The sequence below is a fragment of the Lactuca sativa genome, chromosome 9 (assembly GCF_002870075.4).
Source record: "Lactuca sativa cultivar Salinas chromosome 9, Lsat_Salinas_v11, whole genome shotgun sequence".
Classification (NCBI taxonomy): Eukaryota; Viridiplantae; Streptophyta; class Magnoliopsida; order Asterales; family Asteraceae; genus Lactuca; species Lactuca sativa.
The window spans coordinates 156,729,331-156,736,564 of NC_056631.2; positions in this window are offsets into that span (position 1 = coordinate 156,729,331).

A 7,234-nucleotide genomic window follows, 5' to 3' on the forward strand; every position below is an offset into this window, starting at 1 on the left:
AAAAAAAGGCCCCTCAAATACAAATATAATAAAGATTCAGAAAAATATCATTACTCTTCAATATAGATGTTTTCAATTAGAAATAAAAATCAAACTAAATTGTTTATATTTTGAGCTAAATTGAGTTTCAACCAACTTTAGGCCCTAAAAATCATTTAGGTGAGAATTTTTTTTATATATATAAACTACATAGCCCATAAATTTTGGGCCCCCTAGAGTCGTGGGCCCTGGGCGGTCGCCCGGGTTGCCCACCGTCTAGACCGGCCCTGCGTCTTTCCGGAAGAACTAACAGGGTTACCACCCTAACATCAAGTCGAATTCATAATCGACTTAGTTCCAAGAGCTACCCCCGTAGCCAAATTGCCCTATCGTCTAGCACCAGCTGAGATGCAGGAACTATCCGTTTAACTTAACAAATTGCTCAGAAAGGGCTTTATAAGACCAAACTTCTCACCTTGGGGAGCGCCAGTCTTATTCGTAAAGAAGAAAGTTGGATCGTTCAGAATGTATATCGATTACAGAGAACTGAACAAGCTAATCGTCAAGAACCGTTACCCCCTGCCCTGTATAGATGATTTATTCGACCAACTACAAGGGGCGAGCTACTTTTCAAAGATTGATTTAAGAACCGAGTATCACCAATTACGAGTGTTAGAGGAGGATGTTCCGAAGATAGCCTTCCGAACTTGTTATAGGCACTACGAGTTTGTAGTGATGCCATCCGAATTAACTAATGCGCCTGCAATATTCATGGATTTAATGAATAGGGTGTGTCATCCTTACTTGGACCAGTTCGTGATTATGTTCATCAACGACATACTTATCTACTCTCGTAGTAAGGAAGAGCACAGTAAACATCTACGGCTGATCTTAGAAACACTACGGTCAGATAAACTTTACGCGAAGTTTTCAAAGTGAAAATTTTGGATCAAAAGACTTGAATTTCTAGGTGACGTGGTTAGCAAAGAGGGAATCCATGTGCACCCTTCCAAAATCAAAGCCATTGAGAACTGGTCAGCACCGAAGACGCGTACAGAAATTCGTTAATTTCTAGGCCTCGCTGGCTACTATCCCAGATTCATTCAGAACTTCTCGGGGATTGTGAAACCTCTTACTACATTGACCCAGAAAGGCGTGGCCTTTGATTGGGAAGAGAAGCAAGAGAAAGCGTTCCAAACGCTGAAGCGAGCCTTATGCATCGCACCAATATTATCCCTCCCAAAAGGGATAGAAGACTTCGTGGTTTATTGCGATGCATCCAACCAGGGGCTCGACTGTGTCCTAATGCAACGAGGTAAGGTCATCGCCTATGCCTCAAGACAGCTGAAGACCCACGAGGTTAACTACACCACTCATGATCTTGAGTTAGGAGCAATCGTATTCACCCTTAAGATTTGGAGACACTACTTGTATGGTACGAAAATCACTATCTTTACAGACCACAAAAGCCTTCAACATATATTCGACCAGAATGAGCTTAATATGAGACAACGATAGTGGGTTGAGCTACTCAATGACTATGAATGTGAAGTTCGTTATCATCCCGGTAAAGCCAATGTAGTAGCTGAAGCCCTGAGTCGGAAAGAATACTCTGGTCATAGAGTTAAATCATTGACCATGACTATCCATTCACATCTATCCACACAAATTAGGGAGGCTCAGTTAGAAGCCTTGAAACCTGAAAATGTGGCGGGTGAATCCCGAAGAGGGATGGATAAAAACTTGGAGGTCAAGGGTGACAGAGCCTTATATCTCATGAATCGGATCTAGACACCGAAACACAGTGGCTTCAGAGACTTGGTCATGACTGAAGCGCACAACACTCGATATTCCGTCCACCCAGGTTCAGATAAAATGTATCTTGACCTAAAGAAGCTGTATTGGTGGCCTAACATGAAAGCAAAGATTGCTACCTTCGTGAGTAAATGCCTTACTTGCACCAAGGGAAAGGTCGAATACCAGAAACCCTCAGGTTTACTACAACAGTCGGAGATACCGGAATGGAAGTGGGAGCGGATCACGATGGACTTCGTAAACAAGTTCCCCAAGACAATGGGTGGTCTCGATACCATTTGGGTGATTGTAGACAGGTTAACAAAGTCCACACACTTCCTGCCCATCAAAGAAACTGACAAAATGGAGAAACTAACTCGAACATACATTAGGGAGATAGTACAACTGCACGGTGTTCCCATATCCATTATCTCTGATGGAGACAGTAGATTTACTTTGAGGTTCTGGCAGTCGCTACAAAGTTCCCTAGGAACAAGGCTGGACATGAGTACAACATACCATCCGTAGATCGATGGACAAAGTGAGAGAACTATTCAAACCTTGGAAGATATGCTGAGAGCCTATGTGATAGACTTCGGGAATGCATGGGATACTCATTACCCCTTGTTGAGTTCTCCTACAATAATAGTTATCACACGAGCATAAAGGCTGCTCCCTTTGAAGCCCTCTATGGCCGAAAGTGCAGATCCCCTCTGTGATGGGCTGAGGTGGGCAACACCCAGTTAGCTAAAGGATGAGTTCCTGACAGCACTCTCATAGGTATGGAAATCATACGCGAAACGACAAAGAAGATCGTTTAGATTCGTAAACAATTGAAAGCCTTTAGAGACCGGCGGAAGAGCTACGATGACAAAAGAAGGAAACCTTTGGAATTCCAGGTGGGAGACCGCTTTCTTTTGAAAGTCTCACCCTGGAAGGGCTTGATACGCTTCGGTAAGCATGGAAAGCTAAATCCAAGATATGTAGGGCCTTTCGAGATTCTCACTAGAATCAGCTATGTAGCTTACAAACTCAATCTACCTCGCGAACTCAGTAACATACATTCTACTTTCCACATCTCGAACTTGAAAAAATGTCTATTCGATGAGACTCTTGTAATCCCACTCGACGAGATCGAGATCAACGAGAGCCTCAACTTCATGGAAAAACCAGTAAAGATCATGGACCGAGAGGTCAAGCAAATGAAGCAAAGTCGTATCCCGATAGTGAAGGTTCGCTGGAATGCCAAGCGAGGACCTGAATTCACTTGGGAGTGCGAGGATCAAATGAAATTAAAATATCCTCATCTTTTCGCTTAGTTATTTATAACTACTTAAGTGCTTAAACTCTAATTTCGGGATGAAATTCTCTCTAACGGGGGGATGATGTGACAACCAAAAATTTCTATCTTGTACATCCATTCGATTCAATCAAAGTCAGACTTGCTTTTGGCTATCTTTTAGCCCTGTTAGAGGTCTGTTTGAGTGTGTTAAGCATAGTACCTTAAAGGATATAACATTGGGAAGTATCGTACGAGTTCAGGGTGCAACTTACAAGCCGGAAACTCCAACATAAGGAGTTTACGGCCATAAGCCCCTCCTTGGCCGTGAACTCATCCCTATAAGTATGAGATGCCTTCTTCCTTCACCTTTTTTTCCACCTCTAACTCAAGAAATCGGATTTGCTCTCAACCTTCATCAAGTTTCACCTTGATCCTCCAAAATGTAAGCATTTCTTACATTTTATTAAGTGTTATCCTTCTTAATCTTGTATCACCCATTGATTCATACATGAAAATCACGTTTTTGGGTAGATCTTCAAGTGTTCATCATTCTCACCAACAACACTCAGTAGTTCATGGGCCGTGAACCCCCCCCCCCCCCCCCAAAGCCTCCAAAGTGTAAGTATTTCATCCATCTCCTAGTTAGGCTTGATAAACCATCGATTTCTGGCCCTAAAAGATCATTTGGAGCATGAACATGAAGAGTTTACAGCCGTAAACCCTTGTGTTGGTTCATGTTTTGGCCTTCAAACTCATCTGAGTCCAAATCTAGGGCCAAGAACACTTAAGGAACGCTTGTAAGACCTTACAACACATCTTTAGCACAAAATATCTTGAGTTTACGGCCGTAAACTCATAGGGCCGCAGACCCTACGGCCGTAAACTCATGGGGCCATGAACCTTTGGCTGAAAACACCAAAGTATGGCCATACTCCCCTTATATACAATCATATGTGATTTGTACCCTTCCATTCAAGTGTTTCGTTGACCCTTAGATACAATCATATGTGATTTACATATACAAAGAACGGAAACGAACACATACATATACATCTAAATATACAAAGAGTGGAAGAGAGCATATACATACACAAGAATAGGAACGAACATCTACATATACATACATATACATACAAGGACAATGAGAACACGATAACTAGAATGTGAAATACTACCTCATGATACAACAATACATTGTTGTATCATATTTGTAACCAAAGTCTCCTGGAGGGAGAGCGGGCATCGTGTGTATAGATCTATACAGGACAATCACTCCCACACCCTGACCGCTAGCTACAGTCCCATACGGTAAGGCTCAGGGGTGACAAAATCTCACCTTACTGTTTTATGATGCCAGAAGGTCGTCAGGAATTCAGCTGTCAATCAGTATGGTTACAACTAATTCACATCTAAACCTTTAATTAACCAAATCGGAATTAAAGGCAATAAGACTCTCCAAGTAGTATAGTATATTGAATACGATTACGAGTCTTCATTTTTATCATTTCATATTCAGTAGTGTCACTGCCGAGTTACAACATTCTATTTTCCTAATAGATGATAGTAATAAATGGGAGAATACATACTTTTACACGGATATAAAATACTACTATATTTTTCCATACTATTCTAAGTAGATATGAAAACATTACATTTTTACAAGAGCAAACATATAGAACAGTCGGGCCTCGGGTAGAAGGCTACTTTAATTATAAGCAGGAAATACAAGATTTTCTGGGAAAACTTTACAAACTTTTCAAAGGTTTTAATACAAACATTTCGAGGTTTTAATTACTAAATGACACTAGACACTTATGAACTCACCAGCATTTTATGCTGATACTCTCTTTCAAAATAACTTGTATTCTCAGGGAACCAGTAAGATAGGTACACCCATGCAACTTTTGAAGGACGAAGCGGACTCAAGACTTGTCTTTCTTTTGATTATATATTTTTGGTGTCATTTAAACCTTACTTAAGAACACACATGTATTTAACTATTCTATTAATGCAATGGATGTTTTTGCTTATTTTACTATTATGCAATGTTATGACACTGTACATTACGTCCTCCACCCCTGAATGTTTCCGCCAATTCGGTTTGGAGATGTGACAATATATAATGTTAAGTTATTGTGATACCAAAAGATTTGCGATAACTTAAAAAATCCTAATTTGCTCATCACTTTTTCAAAACCATAACATTAATCTTCTCCAAATGGTGCGTCTAAGTCATATTTATGCTAAAAAAATTGACATTTTTTTATATTGAAATTTTGCATGTATGAACAATCAGTAGTTAAATGGAGTGCTTATAAGCACAATCAATAGTCATATGGATTATGGACATGCACAATCAGCAGTCATAACTACTGATTGTGCTTATCATAAGTCCATATGACTGCTGATTGTTCACATCTGCAGTTTATGTAGTCGTTGTACCTTGTTAGGTGTAAAATCAAGGAGTTTGAATGAAGCAATGGTCTTTGTTGAGGGAACAAATTCCGTGAATGTTAATGTTGTAGCAAGCTGCATATTCGTTTTGTATTAATAATATCATGATTTAGAGTTTGAGATCCCTTATAGACATCAGAAAAATAAGCAATGTCAAATAAAAAAAATAAAGAGAGTACATTTTTTTGTGATTGCCTTGCTCTTATGTTGCTTTATCTTTAATACAAGCACTAAAGAGCTTTTAAAGTAGACCATATAGTTAAAGATATGAACCAACTCCCTCACAAATCATCATATGTGAAAATCTAGTTTCCTGCAAGTTTTTATATTTAATAAATAAAGTTTTTAACTTTTTAAAAATTGAAGTTGTTACCTTCATAAAATTCAGCTTGAGATACTCTGCCATGTGATAATTCTTTATGATTCTGAGAAAGGTAGTGATGATATCAATTGGTGGCGATGCTTTAGACTAGAACAAGCACCATCAAATTTCCTTCTACAACATTCTGGACCATATTTTTCTCATGCAAAGGAGGAGGCTGATCACACACTTGAACACCCAATAAAATAAGAATAATTTTTAATCAACATTTTAAAGACGATAAATATGATTTAGAGTTTCATTTTTCATGATTTGACAACTATGTCATTTTAGACGTCTAATAAATCATCAATTAGTCATGAAATGGAGCGTTATTTAATCTCTTTCATTCATATCGTCATATTATAACCTCCATTCTCTTTACTTGGATGTCAATTAAGATCTCTTCCTATCAAACATAGACACAAATTATTGTAATTTATCGGAACCTAAAAACATAGACATAGTGAGGTGAGTCTCCTTACTGTTCTATAGGTTGAAGGCACCAATATCAGCCCATTTAGTTTGTATATTGTAGGAAAACCATAGGGTGGCCCTTGGCAATCTGTATGCAAGCAATCTGTATGCAAGACTAGAGTTTGAACTCTGACAGCTAATTGGTTAAGTAGTTGTAGATCGTATGCCAGTTGTCTTTGTGATGCTTGCATGGAAGACCAGAAGGAGGTTCCTAGCACTTGTCTGTAAGACCCGAGGTTTTGGCCCCTGACCTGGCAGCGAAGACCATGATACTGCTTGTGGCATAATGGCAAGACTATGGTTGGCACATACTACTTTCTATTGATTGTTGGATATGTATGATATGTATGGCTCATATGTTATGTATGGTATGTTGTGTTGGGGAACTCACTAAGATTTGTGCTTACAGTTTGTGGTTTATGGTTTCAGGTACTTCTGGTTTGAGAGGGAAGGGCCCAACTTGATCGCAGCACATACACCCATGTTTTTCTGTAATTCATGATTTTGAGATTTTACTCTAATAACTGTTTTACTCTGGAATACTTTTAAATGTTTGTATAAAGATAAAATAATGTTTGATTATACATTAAAAATGAAAATTTTACCTTATGATTTTCGGAATGTTACAAGTTGGTATTAGAGCCTTGGTTTGAGGGATTCAGGCATACTCTTGAGTATGCCTAGACTCAAACTGAGGGTTTGGCGAAAATTTTCATAAAATAGATATTTTATTAAAAAGGGGTTTCTAATCAAAGAAAGGGTTATGATGCGTGTAATCGGTCGAGCTCAAGTAAGTGGTTCTCAGAATACCAATACATGTTCACTATGATATATGATATGATTATGTGAATTGCATGCTAGATTAGGGCTAAGGATCTACTCATGAT